This window comes from Lytechinus variegatus, chromosome 1 (genome assembly GCF_018143015.1).
Source record: "Lytechinus variegatus isolate NC3 chromosome 1, Lvar_3.0, whole genome shotgun sequence".
Classification (NCBI taxonomy): domain Eukaryota; kingdom Metazoa; phylum Echinodermata; class Echinoidea; order Temnopleuroida; family Toxopneustidae; genus Lytechinus; species Lytechinus variegatus.
The window spans coordinates 12132110-12151646 of NC_054740.1; the positions used below are offsets into that span (position 1 = coordinate 12132110).

The 19537-nt window shown below is 35.8% G+C and overlaps 1 protein-coding gene across 1 annotated transcript in view; it reads left to right on the forward strand.

Moving 5' to 3' along the window:
* The first annotated feature begins 5873 nt into the window (after window positions 1-5873).
* Window positions 5874-19537, forward strand: part of LOC121430614 (AF4/FMR2 family member 4-like) — a 65421-nt gene continuing 51757 nt past the window's right edge. Inside the window, exons 1-2 of the mRNA XM_041627963.1 lie at window positions 5874-5936; window positions 17242-17318. The gene's annotated coding sequence lies outside the window, so the exon portion shown is untranslated. The remainder of the gene's footprint in view (window positions 5937-17241; window positions 17319-19537) is intronic.

The following is a 19537-nucleotide window of genomic DNA, read 5'->3' on the forward strand; positions in this document are numbered from 1 at the left end:
CTTCCTTGGATGAAAAAATAAATAAGATTGATTGCTGAAAAATATCAGGGCCGGTCTTACAAAGAGCTACGATTGATCCAATCAATCTCAAATATATGGAAATCCATCAATGTCATCATTTTTTCTTTAGGAAATTTGCCCGGTGTCCTTTGAAAACGAAGAAAAGCATACAGAATTGTGAATAAAACAGTGTGCATGTATGAATAGACACCTTATCACGAAAATATATTGAACAAACATGTATTTTAGATGTGGGTGTTGCTGGCTTTCCATACATGTAGCTGTGATTGATTGGAATCGATTGTAACTCTTTGTAAGGCAGGGCCCAGGTAATTGCATATACTATATTGTAAATGATAATTAAGCTGAATTACTACTCCACATTTACATACATATCTGCTGATAACCATCCAATCCATAACCTAACCTATATTGGCAGCTCAACATGTCCTTTGTTAAAGGGGAAGTGATGTAAAGTTGTATTTAATGATATGAAAAACTAAAAGGAACATATTAATTAAGATTCAATAAAATTTGTCATTTGAAGCAAGTTAGGCATTTTTTTGTTTCTTTATTGTGATGACTCATGCGACCAGCTCCCCTCTGTATTGTGATTTTACTAGAAAAATAAAATTGATTTTACCTATGCATACATTCATTATATCATCAGACACATGGATTCACAAATGCTTGTGAGAAAAAATATCAGTCTTAATTATGTCCTAATATGAACCATTTAGAATTTTGAATTGTTGGAATGTTCATTTACGTAATATAGCTGCTCGATTATATGGCATCACAAAATCAATGTTTTAAAATTCATGAATCTGTCATTACATGATGGGTTTTTGACAAATGTCCACTAATGTTCTTCTCAAATTTTCCTGCTTTTATTAAAAACCAAATAGTTATCGGGTTTAACTTTGCCTTTAAGCATTGCGTCAATTTATGCCTGATCAGCATGCTGTAGTGTGTTTATTGTGAAGTTATTGCACAAATGATTGATTGAAGTATTGGGAATGGGAAGGTACGTGCTTTGCGTGAGTCGTATTAATGCCATTTATGAGCGTTCATTGTGATTATTCATGCATATTTGAACAGATGGTTTAATGTGGGCATTTATCAAGGGTTTTATCTAGGGTTTTTCTTGTATCGGTGCCTTCAGTGTACTTTTTCATAATTGCTGTCTCTGTGGTTTTGGATATAGGCATGTAATATGAAACTACCCATTAGTTCAAGGAGCAGAACTTTTGTTTTCTTTGGTTTTGCAATAAACATTTACTTGCATCCTACTAATACACTTACAGTTTCTTTACAGTTCTTAAAACTTTTTCATTCTCTGTCTTAGAGGAGGCTAATCTTTTATCTATGTAAAAAGACTTTTAGGTTTACTTTTATGAAAATGATGGGTTTAACTTAAGTAATAATCTATTCTTGTATACCAGTAGCGGATATCACATTAGCACCTCTATGCGCTTCCTGAGGACATTGGATATTATAATTACAGTATGTATCCCATACAAAACCTTAGCAATCAAAGTGGCTTCTTGCAGGTTCGTAAGTGTAGAATCAATTATCTTTCCAATGATACTTGAAAACTGATAATATTTTAGAAAGCAAAAGCGTGAGATGTGGAAATAGAATGAAGGCCTTAAGCTTTCATTTTACAGGAGTACACTTACATTCATAATAAAGAGTGAATTCCACTGCATTGATTTCAAACATAGTCAACTAAACCAATTGTCAACCTTATGTATTAAGTCTAAAAATAACTTATTTATCAAGTGATTGTGGTAGAAAAAAGAGTGATTTCTTTGAATAGCAATAAATATGGTGCTCTAGTGGTGAACATTATGGAAAATACAGAAAATTGATGAGGGAAAAACACAACTTTTGTAGGCTGTTATTAGTTAAAAATTCACAAAAGACCCAATTAAACAGTGCAAATGATATAAAATTCCCCCCCCCCAAGAAAAAAAAAATTATGGTAAACCATAAAAGTTACAGTGAAAAAGTTGTGCAGCAAGTTGCCAGAAATTTACCATTAAAACAAATAACTTTTTTTTTTTGGGGGGGGGCAAAGTAATTTAATTTTTGAAATATCTGACTGCAATGAAATTAGAGTTCAAAATTTTTTTTTCCAAATAAAAATATGACATGTTATTCATATCCAAAAGACAAGTTGTAATGATTACTAAATGAAGTAAGACCTGAGCAAGAAAAAAAACACTTCCTTAATGTTAATGATATGGTGCCCACATGATTATGAGGTCGAGAAGGAAATTTGATATGTTTCGTGCCAGCATAATATTGCTTCCTCTCAATGCACAGAACGTGTTTCCTTACTATTAAGTGGCTGTCTGTCTTTTTTGCCAGTACATAAAAATCATAGAGGCAAAACTAGGCATAGATAAGTTCTTAAAATATATGTATTTTTTTGTTTAGGCATATTATCACTGTTTCGAACTACGCATCGAAAGGTTATAAAAATATATATATTTTATTTAAGCATATCACTTTTTTTTAACTAGGCATAGATAGGTTCTTAATATATATATATATATTTATATATACATATTTATTTATTATTTAGGCCTATTATCACTGTTGTCAATATAAAGTTTGTTTATTTATCTCAATATTTATTGTAGTCAGGCAATAATATTGTCTTTCTAAGACTTTTATCTATAGTGTTATAAAGGATAATTTCAGTTGGGGTAGGGGCCTAATAATTATGTACTCTGCATTGTATGTGAATAAATAATGATAATAATAATAATATAGGATTTATATAGTGCACATATCCACCTTGTTAGGTGCTCAAGGTGCTCCTATAGTGACAGTCAAACCCAGAATTTAGATAAAAATGTTGAATCTCAAGCATTGAATTTGAACCCTTTGAAATGTAGAAATAATTTTTAGGATTCAAATAAATCCATGTAATTGAGAGTGTATAGGCCTACGAATTGTTATATGGGCCTATCCCAAGCCAGAAAGTTAAGGTGTCATATTAAAGTAATACAAACTATTTCTTTCAGTAATTTGATTTTATCCCTTCTTTATATGCTCCAAGTATCATGGTAAATGACATTTTGCCTTTGTACTGTTGTAATTCTATTTAAGGGTTTACTTTTATTCTTTTGAGTGGACAGCACACATATCAATTATTGCCTGTCTACACTAGAAAATCACTTTCCATGATGTCTGTGACATGGCGCTGTCAAGCATATCAAAAGAGGAAAAACTTGGGGTACTACTACAAATTAGATCCTGTTTTTTTTCTTTCCAATGCATGGATTTTTTTATATGAAGAATATTATTTTTATTTTCCTGTTTTTACCAGAGGTTAAAACCATTCCTGAGGTTTGTCCATTCTGTCTGAGATGAACAGGTGATGTTATGAGGAAGCTTATTGGGGATATGGAATTTGACTTCTGTTGTGTCACCCTTACAGAACCTGGAGGGTGCTGACAGGATATCGCTAATGTAATGTGGGGGAGAAATATGAGAACCGGAAAGGATGGAGAGAGAGAAAATAAAAGGTGGTTTCAGACCGACTCGAAGTTTGCCAGTTCCAGGTATTTTCTGATTGGTGAAATTTGCCCTGATCAACCCCGATCAGAAAATACCAGCTATTTTTTGGAAGTGTAAAAGCAAATAATATGTAATATCTCCCCCCAAAATACCTGCTATATAGGTACTTGTCAAATTTATAATAACTTTTGCATGGATTTTAACAAGGTCCCAGGTATTTTGTATTTTGGTTGTGTGGAAGCAAATTACAGGAACTTTCTTAGCCCGGGGGGGGGGGGCACTATGGGTGGCTGCTGAATGGAAATAATTTTCAGGTATTTTTTAACCTAAAAAAAGTTCTTGCAATTTAACAGGGATTCTTGTGATCTATGCGGTTTAAAATCACCTAGAGAGGGAGAGAGAGTGAGAGAGATGGGGGGGGGGGATTTTAGTGTAGGTCACTCAATTATGGAATCTATTTTTATCTCAGTGTAATTTATATGGAGGTGGCCATAGGAATGGGTTGCTGTATGAGCAATTATTATGCAGAATAGGAGTCTTACCCAGTGGGATGAAAAATTGAATTAATGAGGTGAAAGTACTGACCATTTCATCATTAGAATTTTTTTTTTTTGAAGATTTATAGATGTTTATTCTTCAAATGTAGGCCTATGTATCTAGGATAGTGAATGGCTGCAGAAAATATATTTTGATCTTAAAAGCAATAGGCCTAGCTATTTGATTGAGAAGTAACCGACAGAAGGCAGTGCCGCACCAGCCCAAGTTTGCTCAATCTTGAGATTTTAGCCTGATCGGTCCTCTCCGTGATTAATCTTGAGATTCAAGAATAAATAATCCCGAGTGTGTCTGCACCTGCGAATTAGCTGGATGATTCGTAAAATAGCATGATATTTTGCAAATAATCGCAAGTTAACTTGGGATGACAATCTCAAGATTTAATCCTGGTAACTTGCGCGATAATTTGTCTCCATTACAAATGATCCTGAAATTGTTCAGATCGGGATAATTTGCCAGATCAGAAATAGTGCGCTAATTTGAAAACTCAGTCTGGTGCAGATGGCCGTAGAGAAACATCCACATATTTTTTGTCATAATTTTTTTTTTGTGGACTGAGATTAACAGAGTTTTACTTAGTTTGGTAAATTAATCAAATTGTCTAATCACTGGTCAGTTCCTTGTGTATGGAATTAAATTAAGTGGTCCCCAGCATCTCTCTTTTCAGCTGGTCACCTTGAGAACTTGTTTGAACAACCCCTTTCGAATTCTCCATACACATTGCACATGAACTCAAGAGCTGGCACCTTGATCAAGCAAGATTTGTCTTGAATGTCTGGTTTTGTATCCCTATGAAGGTTTCTCATCAACATGATTCAGAAAAAAGGTGTAACATGATATAAACCAGAAAGCAAGCCAACTTGGCATGTAAAACAAGTAGAGGTGTGCGACTCCAATTATGTTTAGGTTTAGGAGAACATGTTGTTCCTCATAAATCCAAAAACAGAACTATTCATTTGGGCGTAACCACTAACTTTTTCCTCCTAAATCAACATGAGAAGAAGTGTACCAGTTCTTTGTCTGCGTGTTTGCTCACAGCAAACATTAGATAATACCGCCTTTTTTGTAAGCTGCGCTTCTTTCTGATCATATCCATTGGAGTGATTTTTTTTTGTTTAGTGAGAAGGGTGCCAGATGGTATGACAATTGTGTGCATTGTATTGTAGTGATGGGTAATGAATTTATGCTCTTTGAGAATGTATAAGTGAATTGTTGTTTGTGGTGGTTAGTGGAAGAATATAGGTCTTACGCTTCACCCTAGCAGGGGATATCATGAATACATTATTTGTTTTCAATTATTGTTATCCTATTATGTTTATTTATATTACCATGTTTCATTTCTCATTCCTAATCTGTAAAAATCTATTGTTAGGTTCACACTAGTTGATCTTTGATAAGTTGAATAATAATGAAGTTGAGGCAATTTTTCTGACCAGATTATGGAGCTTATTATTTACCTCTTTTAAAAGTTCAAATTGAGATTTATTTATTACTTTTTTTGGGGGGCAGAACTATTTGCTCTAAACTAGGATTTTCAAACTGACACCAGTTGGCATCACTCGGGATGCAACCCTGAGATGTCAGAATGACACCCTAGAGTTTGAACTTTACACCAAAGAGTGTTAGAGTAATAACCAAAGGTGTGGTAATTAACACCCATGGGTGTTGAACTAACACTGAATAAACACCAAAGTAAAATGACTGATGTAACACCACACAGTTTTTGCTTTGTACACTGTTTTAGCAATTATCCTGTTACATAAATCTCATGTTTCTATATTCTTTTTCTCTTGCTTTACAGTTTAAGTAATGACCTGAGGCTGTCTGATGAAAGTGACAATGAAGAGGTAAGGAAGAGTGATCACACAGCAAAAACGCTAGTGTTGGTTAAACACCCTCCCTGCATCTATATCAGAAAACAACAGGGAAGTGTTGAAGTAACACCAATTAAGAATCAAACTGATGTTGGTTTAACACTGATTTATAGTGTAGTTTAAATGACTATCTGGTGTTAGCCAAATCACATCACCAAAATACCTGCGACCTTGGAAAAATCCCTGCGAAAGTTCTCGTAATTTCGCCAAGTACCTACTATTTAGCGGGTATTTTCTTTCGGGGATATTACGCGTAGTTTGCTTTCACATTACCAAAATACCTGGTATTTTCTGATCGGGGTAAATTTCCCGATCAGAGAATACCTGGAACTGACGAACTTCGAGGCGGTCTGAAACCACCTATTGATAGATGATGTAAACTGTAATCATCACTTTAGAAATGACATATTTATGGAACAGTTTGAACACTATCATGACCATGAAAAAAAGGTTAATGTGACACCTTTATGGACTGTGCAGTAAATTGCATTTTTTTTCAAATGAAAAAAAAAAGGTTGAGAATCCACCCCATCCCTTTTCTCTCACTTATGAATTATAGATGGTTTTAGTAAATTGCACTGTATTATGTATGAGTTCATCAAATGAATCCGATATAACCATGAACATGATGTTCATTCGGTAGCTGGCTTCCACCAGTTTGGAATTACTTGAGTTCTAGTAGGGAGTATAATTATGAATAGAATAAGATATTATTTCCAGTTATTTTTCACTTACTCCCCGTCCTAAAAAAGAATTAAAAGTGAACTGAAAACTTCATTGTAAGTAGAGAGGAGGTTTAATTTGATGAAAAATTTGTTGTAAAAAAATAGCAGAAAAAATAATGGTATTGGTGAAGGTTAGAGGAAAATCTGTCAAAGATTTAAAATAGGTATGGGAGTTTTAATTTTTTTTATTTGTGATGCCATATGTGAGTAGTTTCTTATGTATCGTTAATTTGAAAATAAAAATCAACAAAATATCATTTTCTCAAGAAACTGAATTTTTTTTTTATTGTACCTTTAGTATATCAACAGACAAATTATTTCACACCCACTGCTGAAAGAAGGAAATATTTAGCCATCTTGAACCATTGAAAAATTCAAATTAATGTTTTCTTTATTACATAACATATGGGGCAGCTGCTTGAATGTGACATCACAAATCAAAAACTTGAAATTTTAATAATTTCTTTAATCTTTAATGGACCCTCCTTAAACCTTCACCAATACATTTTCTGCTATTTCAATAATAAGTTTTTTGACATGGCAAACTTTAACTTTAAGTTTTCAGGTGTCATCGTGGTCTTTAGTGCTGAGGGAGAGGGGGAGTGGGTCTCTAGAAAAACAAATGCTTTTAAGTAACACATAAATGGGAACTTTTCTGCATCATTATTGTATCAGATGAAAAGTGCTTGTATCGTAAACTAAAAGATATTAAGAGATGCAGCGTCCTTTCCTGTGTTTGTATTACAAGCCTTTTACATTAAATATCAATGTGATAAACATAAAAAAACATGCTGGTATATTCAGTGTAACAATGGCAAAATGCTATAGATCTGGAAATTAAAAAATGTATGATTTATTTTTTTACAAGTGCAAACTTATTAATTCTGTTAGAATGTAAGATTTCTGGTTATATATCATATCACTGATAATATTAGGTGATATTCACACTTTTATTGATCCTCAACCTATTTGAGGTAACTCCACATGTAGTCAAAATTAATCTTTTGTTCTTTATATCAGTGATACAAATTTGTACTGAAACAGAAAGGATAGAGAGTTTAGCCATCATTGGTTCTCACATTCATGTTGATAATGATAATTATTCTTATTTACTCAGGGTAGCCACTTAAGCTCTTATATGATTTTTTCAGCTGGATCTGCATAACAATGTTATTAGTACCATTATACATTCTAAAATGTTGAGTGTCTGACAAGAAGACAGAAGATTCCATTTTTTAAGTCTTTGGTATGAATTGGCTGGGGATCAAACCCACGACCTCCAGTTCTTGAGGTGAGCACTGTACCACTGAGCCACCATGTGGGGGGAATTCTAGTATTTTACGCATTAGCCACTGGAAAAAAGGTTGATTTGCGTTAATGTATAAAAAGTTCAGAATCACCCCTCCCCCTTACAAACCTAGATAATGGGGAAATCATGTATTCAACATTCATAAATACACATTTATTATTACCTTTTTGTTGCATTACTTTATGATTTTGTTTTTAAGGGGGGGGGGGGGGCACAGGTTTTGGGTACTATTTCTTAATATATTTTTAGCAGTACGCCATCACCGAAATGTTGGTTTCTACATGTGGTGTATTGATTCATGTGAAAGTAAAACAAAATCTGTGTTTATAATTTTAGTGTAAAAAGGCAAGTGTGTCCTCTGTACGGGTACAGTTATTAACTCATTCATACTTTGTGAGTCTGCCATCTCAAGAATTTCTCTTCCTTTTATTTATTGATATTTGTAGCATCAGAATGACAAATTAACACAGCAGGAAATAGGGTGAATAAATATCGGCCACAGACAAAAAAAATAGCATATGGAGCCCCCCCCGCCATCTTAGAATTGATCTCCACCAGATTGTCTTGTGAAGTCCAGTCCTGTTTCTTGAAACTTGTTTTCAATAAATATGCTTGAATGATTGAATCCTCTGAGAAAGTTGCTCTCGTCCAGTCAGTGTGTGTGATTTTAGTAGCTTATAACTAAAGCTTGTAACTGTCATTGATTTAACAAATTCTGGTACAACCATGCCATGCAACCCTGTTCATTTCATCTGTTAATTTCAATGCGAGTGCTTAGGTCGGACTTAGTCCATACTAAGACCCCATTTCCACATACGAGTGAAGGTGAAGGCCAGCCTCACCCCACCTTGAACATATGTGTAAACATACAAGTGGACTGATGCCACCTTGAAGTCACCACAATTTTGGTCCAAGGTGGTTTGAGGTCGCCTTCCAGGTGGCATGAAGACGCCCTCTCATGTGTAAACACAATGCAGACTGAGGTTGGCTTTTGGGAGTCACATGATCTTTGGCTTGCGCAATAGTCAGAATACGTCATCGATCTAGCTCTATTGTATTACCTGAGTATCGCACACGTTCAAGTGGCCCAGGGTTTGAACCTAGATGAGGATGTCAGTCGTAAAAGTGTCTGATCTCGCAGACTATCCCTGTTGTATAAAATCAAGGCTTGGAGGAAGTAAGGAGATGCGAGGTGGAATGGGTTTTGACAAGTGAGATCAGCGTCGCATTTCAGGCCACGTTTCCCCAAGATTCACCGCAATTTGCACAAATAATACTTGATTGTGATGTCATTTCTCCCCGATGAGGTTGTATATTCATACAAGTATTGATGGAAACATTCCAGACCACCATATGTGCATAGAGACACTTTGTTCTTATGTGTTCCGTCTTGCTAAATTATTTTCAAATTTTTCGTATAAAGAGCTAAGTTTATTGGGGCCTTTAGGCTGGTAACATATTCACAGTGTATTGAGTTTATGAGTATTAAACATAAAAGGGGAACACAAAAGTTGAATAGAGCATAAAAAATTTAACAATTTTCTTGCAAAACCAAACAAATAATGTTTATGGCAAATCTGTAAGTTTTTTTTAAATATTCATTTTTTCCCCAATAATCCCAACCTTCGCAAAAAAAAATCATATTATCCTAATGTTATTCATAGGTAATAACACAGTTTATAAAATATTTTGTCTCTCACAAAAGGTGAAACATTTTCTTCACTTTTTACGAGGAGCTCTATGTTTCTGAAATCACTCATTGCATAGTCAGAAAAAATCTTGATCTGCTTTAGAAATTCTGCGAAAGACAACAAAACTGGAGAGAATTCAATACTATTTACTATTTGTTTACCCTTCATGAAGTTGACACAAATCAATCGGAGTCATGGTTGCCATGGTAACAAGAGTTTTTGTGAAAGTAAGCAGAGTTGTCCTTGTGAGCGCTCTACCAGCTGCATTTCTTCTCCGATCATCTTTGAATGTGGCATGAAGATCCATAATGGTAAAGCAAAGCCGCCTATTGATTTTGCTGTGGGCGGAGACATTGTTGCCATGGTAACAATAGTTTCATTGTTGGATCCAAACGTTCGTCTGTCACAATCCTAATGACACATAACTCCACATCTGTTAGTCACTTTTCAACCCCACTTGGATGGTAGATGGACTTGGCAAGGTCAAAGGTCGTTTTCAGGTCAACGCTACAGTTTACATGCAAGACTCTCTTATGACACCTAACTCGCAACCGCAAGTCACTTTTCAACTAAACTTGGTTGGTAGATGGACTTGAGGGACCAGCATGTTATGCTGCAGTTGGAGGTCACATGATAAGGTCAAAGGTCGTTTTCAGGTCAACGTTAAAGTTTACATGCAAGACTCTCTTATGACACCTAACTCCACAACTTAAGTCACTTTTCAACCAAACTTGGATGGTAGATGGACTTGGGGGACCTGCATGTTCTGCTGCAGTCTGATGTCACATGGTAAAGTCAAAGGTCATTTTCAGGTCAACGTTGAAGATTACATGCAAGACTCTCTTTTTCCGCAATCATAAGTCACTTTTCAACAACACTTGGATAGCTATTCTGCTATTTTTACAATAAACTTTTTGTCTGGGTGAACTTCCCCTTAAATTGCCATATATTTCAATATTCATGCTTCAAGGTCAGTTGGTTCTCATGTTACTGGCATATCCTGCCCATTGTTTCAAGTATTTATTTTGTGGTTTTTATGATTATCCTCCCTTCCTTTATTAGCCATTTCATGATAAGGATTAATATATTTCCTCATATTTCTGTCAACAATTAAACACAATCGTTCAACTTTATTTTGATTGCACCAATTAGGCGATGTTATCTGCACAACTTTGTAAAAATAGATTTCAGTAAGGATAGGAATGAATGATTTATTTCAGAGGGTCATTTTCTTTATAGTCTTGGGGATATTACTGAATCAATTGTAGCTATTTTATTCCAAGGGCTAGCTTTTTTTGCATACCTCATAATAAGGTAATTGATAAAGCCTGTAATATTTACTGAACAATCCTATTTATTCTATATCATCAGGTTTTTAACAAATCACAGCATAGCCCGATGATTGTAGAATCAAAATTCCTGAATATTCTTTGAGCAGAATTGGGGTGATATTACAGTAATATCAATACATGTTTATATGGACTTTCCAAACTGTTCATGTAGGCCTACACCTCAAAATATCAAGCAGTTTTAGAATCGTGTATCGATGTAGACGAGAGGACATCATTTTAAGGCATTGCACATATGTCACTTCCTCACCCTCAGAAGGTGGTTTCAGACCGCCTCGAAGTTCGCTAGTTCCAGGTATTCTCTGATCGGGAAATTTACCCCGATCAGAAAATATCAGGTATTTTGGTAATGTGAAAGCAAACTACGCGTAATTTCCCCGAAAGAAAATACCTGCTAAATAGTAGGTACTTGGCGAAATTACGAGAACTTTCGTTGGGATTTTTCCAAGGTCACAGGTATTTTGGCGATGTGAAAGCAAATTACGGGAACTTTTAGCCCAGCGTGTCGTTGGGCGCGGCGGCGTGGGTGGCTGCTGGGCTAGTGATTTTGAATCTCGCGCCTTTCCTGCTTATCAGACCATACTGCGCATGCTCGTAACTTCGAGAACTTATCCCGAAGGATGTGTTTCGGGGCGGTGTGAATGCAGGAATAATTAACGGGTATTTTGTAGCCTTAAAAAGTTCTCGTAATTTAACAGGGATTCTTGTGATCGAGGCGGTTTGAAACCACCTAATGACTATCAGAATTGGGAACCAATCCATGAAATGGTCATCTATTTTCCATAATTCCTTGAAATTATTTTGATTTAGTTGGAAACTACTGAAAAAATGAAGAATATTCACCTCTTTCTTGACTCTGATTTATGGTTTTAAACTCGGTAAATATTGTAGTCCCACATGTAGATTTCCTTGGTGTTGCAACATTTGTATTTTTTTGTTACTGAAAACGATCGTTTGATTGTTATTGATCGTTCTACACTTGGTCAACACCATGAAAACCTACATATGGGACTACAATATTTACTGTGTTTTACACCATAAATCAGAGTCAAGAAAGAGGTGAATGCTCTTCATTTTTCAGTAGTTTCCAACTAAATCAAAATAATTTCAATGAATTATGGAAAATATTTGCCTATTTCCTGAATATAAAGATGTAAAATCTTATCAAACTTTTTTTTTTAAATAAGGAGCACGATATAATTTTTTTTTTAGGAGTGCTTACGCGCGCCAGCGCGATCACACTCCTGAAAAATGAAAGTCTGGTGTGTCATACCCTCTTCTATCATGCTGTTTTGATGTGGATGTGTGTACCCATATAAGTCAAGTGAAATTTAAAATATTTGTATCTGTATCGAACATGAACAGATGACTGTGGGCACATATGATCAGTCGTCTGGTTCACCGTTCTCGTTCACTACATTCTAAAACTTCCTATTGCAAAACTGAAATTTTGACTGAGGCGTATGTGAACAGGATTTGGAAAGTATTGCGTAATCTAGATGGCTAATACACATCACCTTTCCAAAGCAGGGTGTCATTTATCTATGTCTAAGAGGCTGTTCTCACTATGCTCCTAAAACTAGTTTACTGGAAACTAGTTTAGTGGAAACTAGTTTAACGTGTAGTAAGAACGGTCGAAGCGGTCTTGGAAGCGATCTTCCAAACCAGTTTGGAAAACCACCTCGCGATGTAGTTTTCAAGAGTTTTCAAGATCGCTTTGCCTTGTTAAACTGGTTTTAGCGTAAGTGAGGACACAGCCATTCTTCAGGTAGCGATCTTCGCACGTTTTGAGCGCGCTTCTCCACACGACAGGTGTAGAATGACCATGCTGCGGTTTCGAATTTCGCGTGGAACATGTCACCCCACTGAGAGCGTTTCCATAGCAACAAGAGCGCTTTACGTGAAGTGATTTTGAAACCACTTTCGTGTGATCAAGTGGGAAAGCTAGCAAAGTGATCTCCCAAACTGGTTTCCTGAATCGGCTTCCAGTAAACTAGTTTTAGAAAGCGTAATGAGAACGGCCTCATAGATTGATTGCGAGTAGGCCTACACATTTTTGTTTCTGCATGAAATAGCTGCATAGATAAAAAACTAGGACACTAAATTATGGTAAAGTCTGGCCCTCATTCATACATAAGTACTTTTTTTCTAATTCGCAAGGAATAGCAGTGCAGATAAACTTGGGGATGCAAAATAATGGTAAATTCACTAGTCCACATTTATGTGTAAGCTATTGAAGGATTGCACGAGCAAAATAGCTGTGACATTTTCAGCTTTTTTATGGACAGGCTGGTGTATGTAAACAAGGTATTTGATTACGAGAAAACTGTCCCTAATTGTTTGCATACTCCAGTTCAATGTTTTGTACTTTTGTAGGGTTTTCTGTAATTTCAATATCATTTGTTGGACAAACCAAATGATAACAAGGATGTTTAGATTCATGTCATCATGCAATATAGGCCTAAGTAAAGATAACAGATCACAGTTCTGGGGAATGTTTACTAATAATATGGTGTCCAGATAAAAGCTACAAAAAAGTACAAGGGTTTGTCAAATTAGCAGGATGACTTCTGTATCAAAGAAAAAGAAATACTTCCCCTCTATGAATAGTGGTAATAGCCCACTTACTTGAATCCAGTTGTGTGGGGGTGTCTGTGTGTGTCATTGAATATAGAGACACTTGGTGATAAATCTCTCAGTGTGTGTATGAGAGAATGTGTATTTTACATGTATGGCTGCCATATTATTTGCATATGGGGCTGTGTGTGTAACTTGAAGCGGACCATTAGGGAACCTTATCTTACTGTCGTCCTTGCCATGCAGTACACAAGCCTCCATGTGGTCTGTGTGTGTGTGTGGATTTGTGTATCCACCAGCCAACCCCAGCCACAGAATCAGAGGGGGTGATAAAAAAGAAATAGGGAAAAAACCCTGAACTGCAAGTGTGTGCATGCAGGCAGCGCAGGCACTGTCCGTTTCATTCTCTTCAGGATTTTTTAATGTGTCTACACTCTTGATGGAACCAAAGCTGGCATGTGTTTGTGTGCGTGAAATAGGGGCGAATAGAAAAATATATCGAGCGCGGGATTGCATACCTTCATGCGGTGGCTGTGTATGCACGGATCAGTCATCTATCCATTTATTCGTTTGAATGAGATCAAAGCAAGCAAGCAAGCAGCTATCTTCAAACATGCACATGCACACTCTTGCGTCTTCTGCTACCATGCCGTCCTTTTACTGGATCTGCGCCCCTCCTTGCCTTTTTGAACGGAATAACCACAATCCCGGACCCTATGACTGGATTTATAATCGGAATTAACCAGATATAGCCAGCCTAGCACCTTGTCTGCCTCGTTATTACCTAGAAATCATTGGCAGGAACCTAAACAACCCACTCGCAGGGACGTAAGGGGAAGGGAGTAAACAAGAAACACCACTTGACGGGGAAAGAACCCTTGCTGATATTTATAATGACATACTTTATTATAGTGATTATCACAGGCAATACATAATAAACTCATCCCGTGTCAAGAGAGGCAAGGTGAAAAGAAGTGCCCTAGACTTGCCTGCATGTGAAATCATTAATTCTTGTAAGATTATAGATAATATAGCTCTATAATTAAGCTTTTATTATTATTTTTAAGTAGGGGTTATCTATATCAAACTATCACAGAACAATTTGTGATGAATGTGTTATTGAGCATGGGTGTATACTGTCATAATTGTGCTTTTGTTGTGGGCATGTGTGTATGTGTGTGAGGGCAGTATGTGGTGACAAACAAAACGGATGTTGGTATAATGGTGTCACATGGTCACTTAGATGTGAGCTACCTGAAGCAGGCCTAAACATATTATTACCCAACCATTATGTCACAGGTCTTCTTTCACTTCAAGTGGCTTGTGGCGTATCTAGCAAAGTTGGCGCCCAGGGCAAGTCAAGTGCTGAAATAATGCCCCTATGCCAATTGTGAACCTTCATATACCCTTTGCTACCTTGGTTTTTCATTGAACTTTCTTTTAATTTTTACCACCCCCCCCCCCCCCGACTTTGGTACCCCTTGATTTGCTGCTGCCTAATTTATTTGATTAAAGTTCTTTAACTTGACAAAACCACTTGTACAATCATTGTATAATTGAAACATTTAGATTCGCTACCCACTGGCTTGCCAACATACTTGAATAATAGTTTGTTCTGGTACCTTTCTCAAACAGATAGGGGGGGGGGGGTGTATCCCAAATCCCAGTCATAGTTCTTATGATATCCTTATGGCTTTTGACAAAAAGCAGCAAAGGAGGGATGGTGTCATGAGCAAGAGCATTGCGATGTTCTGAGGTGGTGGTAGGTTTGGGGAGGGGGGGGGGGGTTAGGGGCACTCACTCGATTACACAATGTACCATGATCATATGGTATTGCTGTGCACATACATCCATGACATGTATTTTCAATTTCATATGCATCCATTTATGCCATGGTGAATCAAATTTATACCCTAGTAACACACTATTTTGAATTGATTTTCTCAGGGGGGAGGGAGGAGGGGGGTGGTGGACATTTATATATTAATTTAATAATCACCATTGCTGATTTATGATATTCAGGTTCACAATATTCCTTCTTTTATTCTAGTATCTTTTGATTGTGATTTTGCTTATTTCTTGGATGTATTTTACAATTGCTATTTGTACCCCAATACACATAGTAATTCATATGAAGTTAACAAAAAAGTAACTACTTTTTTTTCTTCAAAATACCAAGATAGCTGGATAGGAACAATCATCACTCTTCGAAAGTCACAGGAGTAATCCCCCCCCCAAAAAAAAATCAATAAGTCATACAAACTTTTTTGCATCAGTTATGATATGACATGTGCTCTCTCAACCATTGTAATGTTTTTTTTGTGTATGTGATGACACATTTTGCTGTAAATATTTTTTAAAAACTTTTTTTCTTCATGGATGTGTCAATTATATAGAAATGTAAGAAAAAAGACAATTTGAGAAAAAAGTTCACTGAACTGTATTAAGAAATATGAAAAGTGTCATGAAACATGTAATGGGGTCAAGAAATCGTTGATATTAACAATAGTAGATATTAGAACCAGAAACATTGAATTTTTGTGTCACAAACTCCCCAAGTGAATTTTGAAAAGTGAAATGTTTGCCTTTATACATGTAGGCCTGTCTTATTCATACATGGCTAATAGTCGATAGATAATAAAATTTTTAAGCGAAATTTAGTCAACGAAGGAAGAAGCATTCCTGCAAAAAATGATTTTGCTGAAACATGTTTTGTTAAGAATATATTGTATTGTTTACGGGGGGGGGGGGGGTGTTACTTCATTTATGTTTAGTATAATGCGTCATATCGAGAGGCAAAAAGCAGTGGTGCTTTATAAACTTTACCGCGACATAGGACGTGGTTTGTGATTGATGTCCAGCTTCCATGAGTTGAATGAAGCATACATGTAGTTAAACATAGATCATGTATGTTTTATTTTTGCAAGAGATATGCTATGTAGACCTAGTTTTATATATCCTGTTATTGAACTCTATGGTTTTGTTTTCCTGAATGTCACATGCCTGTTTGCTGACCAAGTTCATCATAGAATAGAAAACCCCCAAAGAAAGAAATTGCACATACATGCAATTTGTTACAAGTAGAGGCGTTTCTTTCAAACTTACATATACATGTAGCTAACATTGTTTTGAATAACATTATTGAATAAAAAATAACGAGAGAGATATTTTTTTATACATTGGATACATGTAGAAAATACTTGAAGAGAGGCCTGGCCCAGTCTTACAAAGAGTTACAATTGATCTGAAACTGATCAATCGTAACTATGGAAAGCCAGCAATGTTAACATCTAAAATACATGTTTTTTTAAAAGTATTTTTTAGAAATGATGTATATATTCCTACATTCACTGTTTTCTTGACAATTCTGTATGCTTCTCTTTGTTTTCAATGGACATTGAGCAAATTTCCTAAAGAAAAAAATATGATATTAATGGATTTCCATATACTCGAGTTTGATTGGATCAATCGCAACTCTTTGTAAGACGGGGCCTAGGACTTGGTTATAGTACTGGTTCAAGCAAGGCAGGTGAACAATTCTTAATGTTTTTACAAAATTTATGCTTTTCTCCTGATTAGTGATTACAACATGTTTTCACTTTTTTTTAATTATTGTTTTGCTTACAGGCACAAGAAAGCAACGATAGGAGTTTGAATTCCTCCAGTGAACCTCCCGAAGAAACTTCTATCCGGGGCTCTCAAAGGTTAGTATATATATATTTTTTAAATATTTTAATCAATTCTTTTTGTTTTGTTGTCTATTCCTACTTAACCCAGATTAGTATTAATTTTGTGGATCGTCTTTGAATACGTATTAGGTTTAGAGACCATGGTTGCCCTTGGATGCCAAAATGGCACATGTGCTATGAAACCCGGTGTATTTCCAATTGGTCTAATGCCAATTCGTCCAATTACCAACTCGTCTATTATCATTTGGTCTACCATCAGTTCGTCCACTATCCACATGGTCTAATTGCCATTTCGTCATCCACTCACTATTTTGTCTATTAACCAGTTGGTCCAATAGCCATTTAGTCCATAACATTTGGTCTAATTTGAATCAGTGTTAATTGGGCAAAATGGATGAAATGGAAAGAGAATTAGACCAACTGGTTATGAGACAAGATGTTAATAGACAATCTGGTGATTAGACGAAGTGACTATTGGACCAAAAGGTTGTTAGACAAATTGTTGATGGATGGAATGGCATAAGACTAAATGAAGGTAGACCATGTGATGAGTTGACGAGTTTGCAATGGACGAATTAGCAATTTACCTGAAAACCTACTTTTTACCACTGATTCATTAGTTTACTCTTCAATTTAAACAATATGAGACAAACACTCTTTATTGACAATATCATCTACATATACATGTATGTTGTAATCCATCAACCAAACACTTTTTTCTTATACTGTATATCTGATATTCAAGAAGTTTTTCAATGAGGGGGGGGGGGGGGCATTAGAAGTCATTTCCTTATGATTTGTCAAGATGCTGTTATTGCTTTAATCTGATTCTTTTCTTGAAATTTGAGAGGAAGTTCATTTCCGGAAATTGTTTTTTGTTTATCTCTGCATGTGTGTGTGTGTTCACATTTTTATTTTTATTTTTTTTTGAAGGGGTGGGTGGGTGCGTGCATGTTTGTCTTTATGAAATTAGATGGTGGATTCACAACGATACATAAAAGCTGGGTCTGATTAACATGGACAATAGAATACAATCATTACAGCCATTGAGGTCATTGTCTTTATTTTTTAAACCAAAAAATCTTTCACTAATTGTATCCTTTGAGTTTCATATTTTCACACACAAGCTATGAATTGGTTTCTAGACATATTATCAGATAGGCTTTTATTTGATATGCATAACCAATTTGTCTGAACAATTAAACCAATATAATTGACTCCACACTACCAGAACAAGGCTTGCTTGTTCTATCATGTATTCAAATCTACTAACAACCATTGATCCAATTGCCCATACACTACAGATGTATAGGCCTGTCTGCTTTTTAGTGTATAACTAGAATCAATGTCCAGCCAGTCAATAGTCTGTACATATCTGATTACATGTCTTTCACTAAACCCCTATTGACGGAAAGGTCGAAAGGTTCTGTTATAAGCCAAATGAGCCGTCAATAGATTTTCACCTCAAATTCCTGCCAAAATGCATCACCCAGTATTAGCAAATCACCTGTATTGTACCCAGGTATGGTGTGAATAAAGGCAAAGAACTATGGAGGGGGCTTCTGTTATGTAATCTGTGTACCTTTGGAGTGGTATATTAGGGGGCATGGATATATTGTCCGGAGGAATACCTGTTCTAAAGGACCAATTGTGACTCCTTACCCCCTCCCCATGTAAACAGTTGGCTTGAAATTACAGTGAACTGCAGTGCATTAAAGACATTGGTTATCATTTACAAAGGTCTAATGTAAAAAAAAAATACTGAACTTTGATTTCTGTAAAAGTGTTGTCTTTAATGTTGTTAACATTTGGATGGTGTTTCTGTCACTTTATTTTTTTTACTTCTTAAAGCAATAAATGATAATTTTTGGGTGCATTTTTTCAGGGACTCATTTTCATACATATTAGAGACACAGGTGATTACCTTACAGCTAAGATTGTTAAAAATCATTGTTAACCAATGCATTTTAACAGGTTTTGTTTTTACTCATGCAGGTCCATGTGAAAATCCAATAAATTTTGTGGAGTATAAGATTTGAATTGTTCTGTATCATGGAGGAATGGTAAAAAAAATAGGAAGGAAAAAGAAATCAGGTTCATGATCATATAAAGGTCAATGTGTCACGGCAGTCGGCCATTCAGACCAATTATTTAGGTCAGGGGAAATGTAGAGAGAGATAGAAAGAGAGAAGGGTTGGTGGGCAGTGAAAGTCAAGTAAAGGTGAGGGAGTTGG